The following is a 13,395-nucleotide window of genomic DNA, read 5'->3' on the forward strand; positions in this document are numbered from 1 at the left end:
ACTAGAGTGCTAACATTTAGAATTTATGGCAAATGTGTGACACATCTGAATGCCTTCTTGATAGAACCAAAGTAAACAAGCATTGAAAATGCAATAGATCTCGCCCTCGTTTAAGTTAAAGCCATTCTGTTTGTAATGAGGTGGCTTTTTAGCTTTGCTTTTATTAGTGTTTTTAAAACTTTCATGTAAATAACATGCATATGTATGCATATATGTATATGTATGCATGCATTTATATTTATATAGATCTGCAGATTATATATGTTTATATATGTATATTACCTACTGGCGATAGCCAGTGGGTATATATAGTTAGGATTTTTTCTCTATGGGATTTCTGAAAATTCTATGTCTAATAACTTTGGCGTTTGTGGACGGAATTGGCTGGAATTTTCAGGAAAATGGCACATTTTGTTTCTGAGCAGCCCCTGAAAATTGGGGGGGGTTTCGTCAAGGGGGGGCCGAGAAAAAAGGGGGTCCCAAAACGCGTTTTTCCCATTAATTTTTCCATCGGGCGGTTGGACTCACTTTTAGCTCGAACGGCTGAATAGATTTACATGAAACTTGGCAAAATTGTAGATATGGTTTGCCCGACGTGCCTTTGCTATGTCTCAATATATGTGCTCCAGTGGATTTTGAGAAATTAACATTTAAAAAAATATATATATCTGTGACAGCGCTCCGGTTAGCGCCCCGGTTCGCGTACCTGACGCGTAACGGAACTTCGCGAAGCGAAGCTGATTGGCTCTCCGGTGTCTGTCAACATTCTAAACAGTCCGGAGCGGCCGCCATCTTGTCTCTCGGTACGATCGAGAGACAAGATTTGGTGAAAAACGAAGGGGTAAATGAAGGAAAGGGGGCAAGGTAGACCACTCCTGACCCCCTAGGATTGATGAGGGGGATATTAAAGTGCCCCGCGGGGCAAAAAATAATTTAAATTTTTTTTTTGCGATTTTACGCCGTAGAGGCGCGTCCCGGTACGCGAACCGGGCAGCTCACCGGGCAGCTCACCGGGCAGCTAACCGGCAGCGTAGCTGTCAACATTGTAAACAGTCCGGAGCGGCCGCCATCTTGTCTCTCGGTAGGTTCCTGAGACAAGATGTGGTGAAAAAAGAAGGGGGAAATGAAGGAAAGGGGGCAAGGTAAACCCCTCCTGACCCCCTAGGATTGATGAGGGGGATATTAAAGTCCCCCGCGATTTTTCGCGGTAGAGGCGCTTCCCGGTACGCGAACCGGGCAGCTAACCGGCAGCGTAGCGGGAGTCCGCCATCTTGTGTTTTTGGAGCGTCCGGTTCGCGTACCGGGTAGCGTCCCGGTAAGCGTAACAAGGGGAAAACCAAGAGAAACAGTAAAAAAAAAATTAAGGGAATAGATTTCCAGCAAACTTGGCAAAATTGTAGGGACTGTTTGTTTGATGTGCCTTTGCAAGGCCTCAAGATATGTGCACGTGTGGATTTTGTCTAATTAAGGTTAAAAAAAATATATATATCTGTAAGCGTGCTCCGGCACGCTTACGTTACGGGTTTTGTTTGCGCTGCAGAGCCGATACGTCACGGTTATGCGACGCGTCATGAGGCGTCTCACGTGGCTATGTGATACGTCACGTAATAAAGAATATATTTTACAGCTATAGATATTAGCTTTTAAAAAACCAATGAAATTCACTGAAAAAACCATAGGTTATAGACCATATATAGTTAGGAATTTGCATTTACAAAACCTTGAAAATTCACTGAAAAAACCATAGGTTAGAGACCATATATAGTTAGCTGGACATTTTATTGACATAAAACCAATGAAATTCCATATATAGTTAGTTGCACTAACTATATATCGCGCACCCGCAATCCACTGCTGATGATGTCACATATTACATCATTCATGACATGGTCAGTGACATCACTGATGACATCACTGATGACATCTCAAATGACATCTCAAATGACATCACTGATGACATCATGACACACCAATACCAGTTACTACATACGCACTCACTGATTCCTACGTCTACACACACATTCACTCATTCACCCATACAATTACTCATACATACAGTCACTCATTATTACAACACTATCATATGCACTCATACACCTATGCAGACACTCACACACTGCCACTCATCCATGGAGTTACTCACACACCTAGTCAGTCCTGTAAAGAATCAATCACACTTCCATTTCCTCATCTATACAGTTAAACACAGAACACCATACTTCAGTGACATCACTGATGACATCACTGATGACATCTCAAATGACATCACTGATGACATCTCAAATGACATCACTGATGACATCATGACACACCAATACCAGTTACTACATACGCACTCACTGATTCCTACGTCTACACACACATTCACTCATTCACCCATACAATCACTCATACATACAGTCACTCATTATTACAACACTATCATATGCACTCATACTCCTAGTCAGTCCTGTGAAGAATCAATCACACTTCGATTTCCTCATCTATACAGTTAAACACAGAACACCATACTTTTCACACATATACTAACACATACTTACTCTCTTATACAATCACTGATACAAGTACACATTGATATGCACAGAGTCACACACCTCCCAGCCAGCCACACACACACTCAGTCTTCCATACATCCACTCATTCTTCAATATGTAAAACATATTTAAACTTTACAAAAACACACAGACACTAGATGATGTCATCAGTGATGTCATTTGAGATGTCATCAGTGATGTCATCAGTGATGTCATTTGAGATGTCATCAGTGATGTCATCAGTGATGTCACTGACCATGTCATGAATGATGTAATATGTGACATCATCAGCAGTGGATTGCGGGTGCGCGATATATAGTTAGTGCAACTAACTATATATGGAATTTCATTGGTTTTATGTCAATAAAATGTCCAGCTAACTATATATGGTCTCTAACCTATGGTTTTTTCAGTGAATTTTCAAGGTTTTGTAAATGCAAATTCCTAACTATATATGGTCTATAACCTATGGTTTTTTCAGTGAATATATATATATATTACCTACTGGCGATAGCCAGTAGGTATATATAGTTAGGATTTTTTCTCTATGGGATTTCTGAAAATTCTATGTCTAATAACTTTGGCGTTTGTGGACGGAATTTTTCAGGAAAATGGCACATTTTGTTTCTGAGCAGCCCCTGAAAATTTGGGGGGGTTTCGTTAAGGGGGGGCCGAGAAAAAAGGGGGGTCCCAAAACGTGTTTTTAACATTGAGTTTTCCATAGGGCGGTTGGCCTCACTTTTAGCTCGAACGGCTGAATTGATTTCCACAAAACTTGGCAAAATTGTAGGGACTGGTAGCCCGATGTGCCTTTGCTATGTCTCAAGATATATGCTCCAGTGGTTTTTACGAAAATTAACTTTGAAAAATATATATTGGGCTACATTGGGCTATATATATGTTGGAGCCCAAATGTAGCCCAATGTAGCCCAATGTAGCCCAATGTAGCCCAAAGATGGCCACCAGAGACAAAAGATCCCAAATGTAGCCCAAATATCAGCCAGATGTAGCCCAACTATAGCCCAGTGACAGAATGTCCCAGAGTGTTCTAAAGAACAACTAGAGCGCTAACAGTCTTACTTATGACAAAAGTATGGCACACCTGAAGTCATCTTGATTGGAATAAAGTGTTAACACGTAAAACATTTAATTTGCAAAGGAACAAAATGAGGGGGTTCATTTTGCCATAGAAATGTCATATATATATATATATATATATATTACCTACTGGCGGTCGCCAGTAGGTATATATAGTTAGGATTTTTTTGAATAGGGATTTCTGAAAATTCTATGTTGAATAACTTTGGCGTTGATGGACGGAATTGGCTGAAATTTTCAAGAAAATGGCACATTTTGTTTCTGAGCGTCCCCTGAAAGTTTGGGGGGGTTTCGTCAAGCGGGGGCCGAGAAAAAAGGGGGGTCCCAAAACGTGTTTTTAACATTGAGTTTTCCATAGGGCGGTTGGACTCACTTTTAGCTCGAACGGCTGAATGGATTTCTATGAAACTTGGCAAAATTGTAGAGACTGTTTGCCCGATGTGCCTTTGCTAGGTCTCAAGATATGTGCTCCAGTGGATTTTGAGAAATTAACGTTCAAAAAAATATATATATCTGTGACAGCGTCCCGGTTAGCGCCCCGGTTCGCGTACCAGAGGCGTAACGGAACTTCGCGAGGAGAAGCGGATTGGCTCTCCGGTGACTCTCAGGTACCAATGAAGAGTCTAAAATTCAATGTACACCGTCTCCTCTGTAGATATTTTGTATGTTCTAATATGGGTTATTTAAATGTAAATGTGTGGAAAAGCACTTCATGCTTTAAAGCAATTGTATTTTTGAACTGATTGTTCTTTCCTCTTAGTCCTCCTCTTTGGTTTTTTTTCCCCACACTCTTCTTCAGCATGATAGTTGATAAATTTGTTCCCTCAAAAAATGTATATACATAAAAAAATTATATTAAATAGATATAAAATATATTTTTCATTTAAAAGAAGAATACATTTTACAGCTTTTGATATTTGCTATTAAAAAACCATTGAAATTCACTGAAAAAACCCTAGGTTATAGACCATATATAGTTAGGAATTAGCATTTACAAAACCTTGAAAATTCACTGAAAAAACCATAGGTTATAGACCATATATAGTTAGGAATTAGCATTTACAAAACCTTATTTTACTCACACAAAACCATTGAAATTCGCATATATAGTTAGTTGCACTAACTATATATCGCGCACCCGCAATCCACTGCTGATCATGTCACATATTACATCATTCATGACATGGTCAGTGACATCACTGATGACATCACTGATGACATCTCAAATGACATCACTGATGACATCACTGATGACAACATCCAGTGACTGTATGTTTCTGTAAAGTTAAAATATGTCTTACATATTGAAGAATGAGTGGATGTATAAGTGTCTGGATGAAGGATTTAGTAGGTGCATGACTGACTGTATGAGTGAGTGATTAAATGTGTCTCACTGAGTGCATGGTTTAGTGACTAAACTGTTTTAATTTGTGCATCATTATGTCTGTTGTTCTGTAAACTGCTGCATGTGTTGATCAGTAGCTATATGAGTAACTATATGGGTTATTGATTGGTTGCCCAAGTATTTGTATGGGAGACTGAGTGTGTGTGTGGGTGGCTGGGAGGTGTATGACTCTGTGCATAGATGTGTGAGCAGTTGATTCACTAGATGTATGGGTTCAAAAGTGCATGTGGAAACAGCTGTATGGGCGGTTGACTGTGTGCATGAGTGTATTGGTGAGTGAATGGATATCTCAGTGCTACATGTCAAAGTAAGTACATATGTAAAACACAGTACATGTGAGAGAGTTGACATATATAAATAACTGTGCATAAGAGCCAGTGAATGTGTGAGTGGCTGTATGGATCATTGTGAACTTGTATCAGGGATTGTATAAGAGAGTAAATATGTGTTAGTATATGTTTGAATAAGTAAGGTGTGTATAACTGTATAGTTGAGGAAATGGAGGTGTGATTGATTCTTTGCATGACTGACTAGGTGTGTGAGTAACTCCATGGATGAGTGACAGTCTGTGAGTGTCTGTTTACACTGAGTGTATCTAAGGTTATATTAGAGTCTGAAGAGGTTCATCGTATTATCACATGAATGATGTCATCAGTGATGTGATCAGTAATGTCAAATGAGATGTCATCAGTGATGTCACCAGTGATGTCATTTGAGATGTCATCAGTGATGTCATCAGTGATGTCATTTGAGATGTCATCAGTGATGTCATCAGTGATGTCATTTGTCATGTCATCAGTGATGTCATCAGTGATGTCACTGACCATGTCATGAATGATGTAATATGTGACATGATCAGCAGTGGATTGCGGGTGCGCGATATATAGTTAGTGCAACTAACTATATATGCGAATTTCAATGGTTTTGTGTGAGTAAAATAAGGTTTTGTAAATGCTAATTCCTAACTATATATGGTCTATAACCTATGGTTTTTTCAGTGAATATATATATATATATATATATATACATTACCCACTGGCGGTCGCCAGTAGGTAGTTATAGTTAGGACCTAGTTTCCATAGGAAATCCGCAACATTCTATTTGGAATAACTTTGGCGCCGGTTGACGAATCTTCCCGTATTCCTTCCCTGAAAGTTTCGGGGTGAAACATCAAGCGGGGCCCGAAAAAAAAAGGGTTTCCCAAAACGTGTTTTCCCCATGCAGTTTTCCATTGGGACCTTTAGACACGGCTACAGCCCGAACTGCTGAACGGAATTACACCAAATTTGGCAAAAAGGTAGAGTTTGGTTCACAGATTGTGCTTTTTGTTAAATGGTGTGAATCCGTTCAGTAGTTCCTGAGAAAATTAAAAGTAAAATCATAGATATATCTATAGACGAAGTACCGTACGCGTACCCTCCCGAGCACGAGCTTTATGCTAATTGTCTGTCAACACTCCAAACCAGGAAGTGTTGGCAGCCATCTTGTGCCTCAGTAGAACCGAGGCACAAGAAAGCAGTGAAACAAACCATGCAAAACACGCAAAGGGGGCAGGGTAGAAACACCCTGACCCCCTAGGCCTGCTTAGGGGGTCCCACAAGGACCCCCAAGGCCCCCAATTAAAAAAAAAAAATTAAATCGAAGGATCTACGTACGGTACGCGTATCCCATAAAAAAAAACGTCTGATTTTTCTTAATTAGCACCCAGGGGGGCCAAATTCCTGGGGCAAAATTGTTCATTATAATGGGGGGTCCAGAGGGGCCCCCCAGCCCCGGGGACTGCCATTCCCCGGGTCATGAATGTTATGTATGCGGGGGGGCTCACGGCCCCCCGCAGCCTCGGGGACCGCCACCCCCCCGGGGCTTCTTTTAAAAAAAAAAAAAAAAACCTGTGTGGGAGGTGCTCAAGCCCCCTGATACGCCCCAGGGACCGCCACCTCCCCGGGGCACTAAATTTTGAAACCACCACCCCCGCGGCTTTTAACTGTTGGGAGGGGGGCCATGCGGCCCCCCTCCTGGAGCCTTGTGGTGGCCCTGGGGCCCGCCACCCCCCAGGTCCGGCTCCCTGGCGCATACTGGAGGTACCTGGTGGTCTAGGGTGCCCACAGGGGACCTCAGGAATGAAGAGGAATTAATTCTCTAACTTAAAACGCGCCACAGGGCGTGTTTGCAGACATGTCACCTCAGGCCACGCCCCCTTCCTTCATCAGTGTGCAAACGCGCCCAGTGGTGCGTTTTCAATTGGGGAATTAATTCTCTTTCAATACTGAGGGTCCCTGAGGGCCAGATAGCCCAACAGGTATCTCCAGTATGCGCCAGGGAGCTGCGTTGCAGACAGGTGTTCAGAGGCCACACCCCTTTTTATACCTCTCTGCAACGCAGCTTTGTGGTGCTTACTGGAGGTATCTAGTGGGCTAGTTTGACCCTAGGGAACCTTAGGATTGAAGGGGACTTAATCTCTCAACTTAGAAAGGTGAAAGGGCGCGTTTAGTCAGTGGTGAAGGGAGGGGATGGGGCCTGATGTTATGTATGCAAACACGCCCTGTGTCGCGTTTTAAGCTGGGGAAAAAATTCAACTTAAAACCTAAGGGACCATGGGGGCCAAGTAGTGCACCAGGTGCTTCCAGGAAGCACCACTGTGCTGCGTTAGAGAGAGGTGGTGCATGCCGTGCCCCTTTTTACATCTCTCTGCTACGCATTCCAATTTACTCACCTGTTATCAAGAGAGACCTCAGTGCGGCATCTTTAAGCCCAGTACTGATCCTCAAAAGTAATTCTTACCATACTTACCAGTAACTTGAATTTCCTTCCATAGGTTAACATTGACTGGTTTCACTTGGAAATTCTTCTAAGTGTGGAGTTTTGGAACTTTAAAATATTCGCCTAAAATCATCTGAACAACGAATTCCGATTTACTCACCTGTTATCAGGAGAGAACCCAGTGCTGCATCTTTTAGCCCAGCACTGACCCTGAAAAGTACTTCTAACCCTACTTACCAGTAACTTGTATTTCCTTCCATAGGAATCCATTGTCTGGTTTTTACCAGAAAAGTTTCTGTCTATTTTCACAAACTAAAAATATTCCTTAAAAATCGCCTGTATGACTCGAACACATTCTTTCAACTGTTTACAGGAGATGCACCAGTGCTGGATCCAGGATTCGACACTGAGTGAGAAAAAGTAATGATAACGCTACTTACCTGCTAAGTGAATTACCTTCCATAGGGTAACATTGAGTGGTTTCACTTGGAAATTCTTCGAAGTGTAGAGTTTTGGAACTTTAAAAAATTCCTCTAAAATCAGCCGAACTACGAATTCTAATTTACTCACCTGTTATCAGGGGAGACCTCAGTGCTGCATCTTTCAACCCACTACTGATCCTGAAAAGTAATTCTTACCATACTTACAGCAACTTGAATTTCCTTCTATATGCTAACATTGACTGTTTTCACTTGGAAATTCTTTTAAGTGTGGAATTTTGGAACTTTAAAAAATTCCTCTAAAATCAGCCGAACTACGAATTCCGATTTACTCACCTGTTATCAGGAGAGACCTCGGTGCTGCATCTTTGAGCCCAGTACTGATCCTGAAAAGTAATTTTAACCGTACTTACCAGTGACTTGAATTTCCTTCCATAGGATATCATTGCCTGCTATATAAAATATATATAAATTAAAGAAAATATGAATCATCACTTTAAAAAAAACTAAATGTGTCAGGCAGGTACATTGGCTGAGGATAGATAAGCCTAGCAGGGCTCAAATGCGAGGGAGAATCTGCTGATGTCATGGAAGTAAGTAATTAATTTAAACTGGCATGGAAAGAGGATGATGGCAGGGGAAGGTGGCCAGAAGTAAGGTGTAAATTGTATGCAAAGACACAGGGGTAAGGAGGGAGGGACGTGTGAAGAAGAAAGTAAAGAAGGAGGTTAGAGGGGCGGAGTAGAGATAGTGAGACAGCATAATCTTGGAGAAGTAGAACCTGAATAATGGAGGTGCCCACAAAGGGTTCATCCAGACAGTGGAACCACACAGTGATCACCCATTAAGGAGCAACAGCTTTGGCAAACTAGGAAAGATGAAGCGAAAGTTCAGGGGGTATTGTGGTCAAACGTTTCAAATTAGTAAAAGAAGGTCATGAGCAGATAAGGTTAATATAGAGGAGAGTTGTGGTGACAAATATGTAGAAGTGTGTAGTGAAGAAGGTGAGGTTCACAGGATACTAGAACTGCAAGGAAGAAGAGAAAGGTTGCTAAAGAACATGATTGATGCACATGGATGGGTATAAAGAGAAATACTAAGATGATGGGCACAATATTTATTTATTTTATTTATGAAAGGGGGAAAAAGAGGGAAGTGGTGGCAGAAGAAGAGAGGTGTCACCAACTTTGGCTATAAAAAAACTAATTATGGAAAATTGATTTTTCAGTAGGAAGGAGTGGCTGTGAGAATTTTTCACGAAGCTATCAATTACGAGAATTATACTTTCTATGGGTTAATCAAGTTTATGCACATTTACTGTATATAATGGGTACCGGGGACATTGGGAAGTTTACTGTTGGGCAAGGAGATAATTGAGAGTCGGGTGGGAAAATTCCATTGATAAAGGGTGTTTCCTGTGTGTGGTTGTTGTTGTTTATAGGGTGTTTGTGGGGTTATTATGTTATGATAGGTATATGGGTTAAGTTTGAACACAGAATGTACAGGTTAGCATAGGGATTTGGAAGGTGCAGTGAATCGGAAGGCTCCAGAATATCACTAATTCCCAGTGGACTATGAGAATTGGTAGGTCCAGATGGCACAGGAGGAGGATTCAGAATTTGATCAATGAACAATAGATAGAAAATAATTCAAGTTGGATTCTTAGCTCTAGAGAGAAGAAGAAGAGGAGGATCAGTAAGGGATTACAGGTCCAGAAAGTGGGGAGAAAGCCAATCAACGTTTTTAAAGGTAGGTAAAGGTTCTTAAAAATGAGCTATTGTAATATTTTCTTAAACAGCTCAAGGTTTTCCAAATTTCTAATTTCAGGTGCAAGATCATTCTGTTGTTTGACCTTCATTATGCAACATTTTGACCTGTCCTTCAGTGTATACCATTCAGCTTTAGCTGCAGTTTGGAAAGTTTCAGGGTGATTGGTCAAATGAGGGCCGAGAAAAAGGGGGGTTCCCAAAACGCTTTTTCCCCAATCAATGTCTATGGGGATTTTGCCCTTTTTAACACGACTACAGCCCAAACCGCTGAATGGAATTACACCAAATTGTGCAGAAAGGTAGATCAAGGTCCAGAAAGAGCCTTTTTCATAAATTTGTGCAAATCTGTACAGTAGTTTGGGAGCTAATAAAGAAAGAAAATATAGATACCTAAGGAAGCAAATCTTTTGCAGATCTATTCCCAGAGGATTCGCAGGTACCTGCAGGGGATCCGCGGGTGTCTGGGGGGATCAGCAAATCCAGGGGAAAAGCAAGGCCCTGATTAGCTGGCTGCAACCTGAAAGGAAAGTTGCGGCCACCATTTTGTTTATCGCTTGACCCGAGAGGAAAAAATAAAGTGAAAAAAAAACATATAAGGGGTCAGGATAGAGGTATACTGACCCCACAGGACACCTGGAGGGGTCCATGAGGGACACCTGACAGGCAAGATATTGCCCCCAAAAATAATTTGGGCCCAAATCGAGGATTTGTGGGTACCCGTAGATCCTGCCCGTAGTCGCGGATCTGAGGCTCAATGGAAAAAAAAACTCACACATCATACCTCCGCCGTGCACGACCAAGGCTGTGCTCAGTGTGGGGTTAAGTGCATGCACGGTGGTTGGCCAGACGGCCTGGCAAGTGGCCAGGTCCTGCGGCCAACCCCCTGAAGGCTGTGTGCAGTGGTGATTGTAATAATGTATGGTAATTATATATGACTTTATGTAAAAAAAAAAAACATAGAAATTCACTGAAAAATACAAAGGTTACAGGGACGTCATAGGTAGGTCCATGTTTTACCCACATAAAACCGTAGAAATTCAGCAGTTATAGTTATACTTATAGTTATAGTCATCTGAAGAAATGTGTCATTAAGTAAATTTAGTTCACAAGTTATAGTTTCTTAACATAAGCATTACTATGACTGCCGAATTTCTATGGTTTTGTGTGGGTAAAACGTGACCCTAACTATAAAGTCCCTGTAACCTTTAGTTTTTTTCAGTGAATTATGGATAGATCTACAGTTTCTCCTTGGACTCAAGCAGAGACTTCAACCAGTGTGGAATGCAACATCTTGGAAGCTGAAAAACTTCTTTGGGCACATCATTCCCACTGACTTTCAGTAAAATATTCAGATAAAGTTAGAATCTATGCCGCAACGGGGAACAGTCTTTACAACGCGGGCATTACCACGCGCTGCCATTACTACGCTGCTTTTACAAAGCAAGTTGTTTCAACGACTTGCGCTGGAGGGCGCTGTTGGACAAGGAATAGTTTAATTTTCTATTCCAACACCTTCCCTACTGTAACGTGGGCTGGAGTTGGAATAGAAAATTAAACTACTCCACTATCCAGCGCTTACAGCGCGAGTCGTTGTAACGACTTGCGTTGTAAAAACAGCATTGTAATGGCACGCGTGGTAATAGCCCGCGTTGTGCTGACATACAACCGCAGCAACATGAGCACTGTGATCCATGAATCTGATTAACACTCTTTGTTCCAATTTACAACACATTGTTCAAAGAGGCAATTAATGGTTGGGATTCCCAATTGTGATTTACAGATAAAGAATTTGAACCATTATCTAAACATTGGTTCCACTTAATAAGAGAATTAATAATTCTCTTATAGAAAAAAATAATTTTCTGAAGGTGTAAGTTTGGGAAAGGTGTGAAAAATAAGGCTTCCCCCAGGGAAGGGCAGACGACTGGCCCTAGGGAATTTTAGAACTTTATGGTGATTCCCAAATATATTTTTCTATTGTAAATGCATACGTAAATTTAGTATGGGAAGGTGACTAAAACACCAACAGTTTTTCAAGTGTACTAGAAGTGATTTCTCACCATGAATACTTAAACCATCTGATTATCCGCCTGAGACAAGAAGCAGGACTATGGTTAGGGTAAACAGTAGTATACTTAAAATTCTACTTGGAAATCTCACCTTGGAATCAGAACACTTGGTTCTAATCCTGGCTTTGGCAGTTGAGAAAACACTGTGTGTTTCTTGGAAGATCGCCTCACCCTCCTTCGCCTGAAATTGTAAATAAATATGATGTAATAGAAATAAACCTCTTAATGTCAATGTGTGTAGTAGAAATGATATTTAATATACTTTCTTTGCATCGCCTCATCATCATCATTCACATTCACCACTGATCTTTGCAGCCATTCTAGAGCCTATAAGGTAATGTACCACCTTGAAACAATGTATAGGGTTTCCGGTAAACATATGTACACATGTGGTATTTAAATAGCTCAAACATAGCCGAAAGGCAGCAGAAAGAAATGCTTCATTAACAAATTATTAAATAAAAACCATTTAATATATTTTTGTACTGGCTAGTTTTGTAAATTACAAACAAGTGCCAACACTTATGAACATAAAAGGAATGAGTCTACAAATCATATTTTCCATACAATTTTGGTGAATCTCCACTTGAATGAGCAATCAGTATTCTGTATGACCAACGTGTCATGGCCTGCTTGCCTTCTCTAGGTTTGTTTACTGATCTATTACTCTCACCAGGTACGAGATAATAATATAAATTATGTCAGCTGCTTATCTCCAAATGTTGTCATGAAGTAGCACTGTAAATAGTGGTTACTATTTTAATAAACTTCAAATGATGAACAGCTAAATTGGCTCTAGTGGAATTCAAACTTGGATGCTGCCTGTCGAGCTCCCCTCATAATATTCATGATGTGTGGACGTGATAATTAGCAAGGATTCTATAGACTGTAATTCTAAAATGCTCATGTTATAGGTTTGTATTTGTAAGGTCGTCCATGAAATCATGTTGCATGGCTTCAAAGGAATAAAGCCCCAAATTGAGGCACCTTCTACACAGAACGCTTTGCCATCTTAAGTGAGGAGTTTAAAGTAGAGGACATGTAAAAGATATTTATCATTGCTCGAAGTCTCGCTAACACGATATCATATTGGCTGGATAGGGCAGAAGACAACTGCTAACACATGGGCAGAAGACAACTGCTAACACATCTGGAGACAGGTCATACCACTTTCATCTGACTCCATTTCCAACTAGAAGCCAGTGGAATGAACTCATGGCCTTGAGATATTGTCTTTGTTTTTAAAACCCAGTATCAGATAGACACCAGCTTATTTGACCCTTTTAAGGCTTCTAGTTTTCCCTGAGTGTAAGGCCATGT

General features: G+C 40.9%; 1 protein-coding gene across 7 annotated transcripts in view; it reads right to left on the reverse strand.

The window, feature by feature from the left end:
* The window catches only part of SLC7A2 (solute carrier family 7 member 2), a 641,379-nt gene that overhangs the window by 238,599 nt on the left and 389,385 nt on the right, over nt 1-13,395 (reverse strand). For 3 of the 7 annotated variants that reach the window (XM_078678123.1, XM_078678120.1, XM_078678121.1), the window contains one exon: nt 12,167-12,256. The exons of the other annotated variants lie outside the window; for them this stretch is intronic. The gene's annotated coding sequence lies outside the window, so the exon portion shown is untranslated. The remainder of the gene's footprint in view (nt 1-12,166; nt 12,257-13,395) is intronic. 7 annotated transcript variants of the gene reach the window in all.

The sequence above is a fragment of the Lissotriton helveticus genome, chromosome 2_2, assembly GCF_964261635.1.
Source record: "Lissotriton helveticus chromosome 2_2, aLisHel1.1, whole genome shotgun sequence".
NCBI lineage: Eukaryota > Metazoa > Chordata > Amphibia > Caudata > Salamandridae > Lissotriton > Lissotriton helveticus.